This window comes from Chanodichthys erythropterus, chromosome 3, assembly GCF_024489055.1.
Source record: "Chanodichthys erythropterus isolate Z2021 chromosome 3, ASM2448905v1, whole genome shotgun sequence".
Classification (NCBI taxonomy): domain Eukaryota; kingdom Metazoa; phylum Chordata; class Actinopteri; order Cypriniformes; family Xenocyprididae; genus Chanodichthys; species Chanodichthys erythropterus.
In genome coordinates this window covers 14,872,039-14,874,996 of record NC_090223.1, presented here as the reverse complement: position 1 = coordinate 14,874,996, position 2,958 = coordinate 14,872,039, and the positions used below count along the sequence as shown (strand labels likewise).

The following is a 2,958-nucleotide window of genomic DNA, read 5'->3' as shown; positions in this document are numbered from 1 at the left end:
CGTTTGTGGCAGCAATGTCCAGGAAGTGTAGAAAGATCTTTCTGTACCACTTCATTGTTTTGTGTTGTGTTGTGTAGTATTGTATCAGCTGATCAGACAGGTCGACACCCCCCATGTGTTGGTTGTATGCAGTCACAGGTGCAGGACACGGAAATGTCTTTGTCCTCCATGTACCTTGTGATTTCACCCTCCTCTGCACAGTGTCTCCACTATAAGCAGCATGGATGGTAGAACAGACAGATATATGATGATTTATCATATATATGATATATCATCATCAAATATATTATATATATATTATCATCAAATATGAATCTTATGAATATTATCATCAAATATTATCATCAAATATGATGATTTGCTACTTATGAAACATTTCTGAACAATTGTAAACAATAAATGTTTCTTGAGCTGCAAATCATCATATTAGAATGATTTCTGAAGGATCATGCGACACTGAAGACTGGAGTAATGATGCTGGACATCACAAGAATAAGGCCCAATCCCAATTCTATTTTATACCCCTTCCCCTTCCCCTTACCCCTACGCCTACCCCTTCCCCTTGCCCCTTGAAACAGAGTGTCAAGGGGTAGGGCTGAAAATATTCCCCTAAGAAATGGGACACCACTACTAGACCGCCACACGTCATCATAAGTCGTCGCTAGCTCCTACGTCATAGATGCGCCGATGTTTATCACACACTTCTAAGATGCCATCGATAGCTGTAGTGATCTCTGTTGCTTGGGCGACAGCTATATTTTTGCATTTGTCTTCAGTTCTTCGCATAAGACAAAGGAGACGACGATGTCTTCGACGCCTGTGTTTGCTGGAGGATCAGTTTATGGTATGTACAATGGCTGCACAAACGTTTTGTTTTATTTAACACAACGTTAGCTAACTGCACAACTCGGTAACGGTAAAAGCTGGAATATATAAAACTTGTGGTCTTGTAATCTGTGGTGTTGTATGAACCCGTTGGAGTTACCGACCTATGTTTGTATTCATATATGCGTTTACAGTGTCAAATTTATCCGACTGAATGACCCTTTGGTGTGATGTGATCATACATGGATGTCTGTTGTTTGCACCATAGCTTCCCTCATACAAATATTTTCCATGCTTTTACAACGAATGCAAAAGAAATGAATTTAAAAAAACAACAATTTTAGTGTAGTTATGCCATGTTAAACATTAAAACAAATGTTTTTTCCCTACTAAACTATAGTTAAACTATGGTATTTGTGTGGTAATGTTAATCAACACGTAAAACAAAAAGAAATGTTTTAAATAGGCTATAATAAAACCGTGGTGAGATTTCTAAAGGGCTGTGAGCTTTGTTTTGAGGGAGAGGACATGTCACTAGATGTAGTAAAAGTTTTTACTATTCACAATAATGATGTGAACTTTTTTTCCCTAGGCTGGCAGTCCAGTAACATACTGCAGGGTAAATCGTAACGTGCCCATCTTGCAGTTGTGGCTTGATGAGGAGTTAGAGCTGAAGCAGGATTTCCGCCTGAGCAGAACAGCAATGAATGCTTTGCAAAGGCTCTTACAAAGAGAAACGGACCATGGCTGGGGTCATCAGTTGGAAACTCTTATCTACGTTTACTGGCTTGCACATGGACTGTCGTATCGGGTAGTCTCCAGTGTTTTTAATGTGCCAAAAGCTACAGTCCACCGCGTTATCCACACAGTGGCACAGAATATATGGGTAAACCTGAAGAAAGCCATCTCCTTCCCACAAGCAGAGGAACTACAGGCAGTGGGGCAAGGATTCGCCCAACTGTCAAGAACCCATGCCTTTAAAAACGTCGTTGGAGCAATAGATGGCACCCACATAAGTGATCAAACCCCCGAAGCGGCACCAAATTGACTATTTGAACTACAAGGGCTTTTATTCCATTAACATGCAAGCAATGTGTGACTCCAGTGGACGTTTCCTGGACATTTTTGTGGGCTATCCAGGGTCAGTTCACGACACACGGATATTGAAAAACAGTTCTTTTTATAGGGCACAACGTTATCCACCTTCAGAGTACATTATTCTGGCTGATGGCGGCTATCCCTGTTTAGAAACCCCAATATGCTTGATCACACCCTACAAAGAGCCAGTAAATGGACAAGTTCAGGGCCGCTTCAACTACTACCACTCAAGGGCCCGCAGCATAATTGAAAGGGCTTTCGGCATGATGAAGACAAGATGGAGGTCCACACTTTTCAGAGCCCTGGAAGTCAAACCTACATTTGCTCCCCAGGTTATTGCGTCCTGTGCATTTTTGCACAACGTATGTTTGGATAATGGAGACATGCTTGAACCTGATGGTGACATTTCAAGGGACAATTTTGACTCCCACCTTCCCCGTGAATGCCTGGCACCCAATGAAACATCTGGAAATGCTACAAGGGACAGACTGGCTGCTCTAGTTTCAGGCATTGTGTAAGCCCCGTGAACATCCAGAAATAGAGTTGTACTTTTCATACAGTTGTTTCATAGTTTTTTTTTTTTTGTTTTTTTTTTAAATAAAATTATATAAGTTGCCTATTTTAAAACAGTTTTCATAATAGTTGTAGTATTGTAGATGTTATTCTGACATTTTATATCTGTGTATTGTTTGCAATAAAGTGTTTTCATACATATTGCATGGTATTTTTCTTTTTCCAGGTATGTTACTGATATTGAAACACAAACACCTTCATTTGATAAACAACAATATAGCTTTTTATTGACTCATAAAAAAAAATTGAGGTAGAATGTGCAATCATAAGTAACAAAAATATTGCACTTTAATAAATAAAAATAATCTGTAAATAATAATAACAGAATATACTAAATTAAAATTTTAGAAACAACAGAAACAACAACAGTGCAAATTTCTAAACTGTGAACTTTTAAAGAACTGTGCGAAATGTAAACGCGTATAAAAGATCACTATAATTTGTCGATCATTCTTTCAAACA

The 2,958-nt window shown here is 38.8% G+C and overlaps 1 pseudogene; it reads left to right on the top strand.

The window, feature by feature from the left end:
- Positions 1 to 709: 709 nt before the first annotated feature.
- LOC137003642 (uncharacterized) lies at positions 710 to 2,441 on the top strand (annotated as a pseudogene).
- The last annotated feature ends 517 nt before the right edge of the window (positions 2,442 to 2,958 follow it).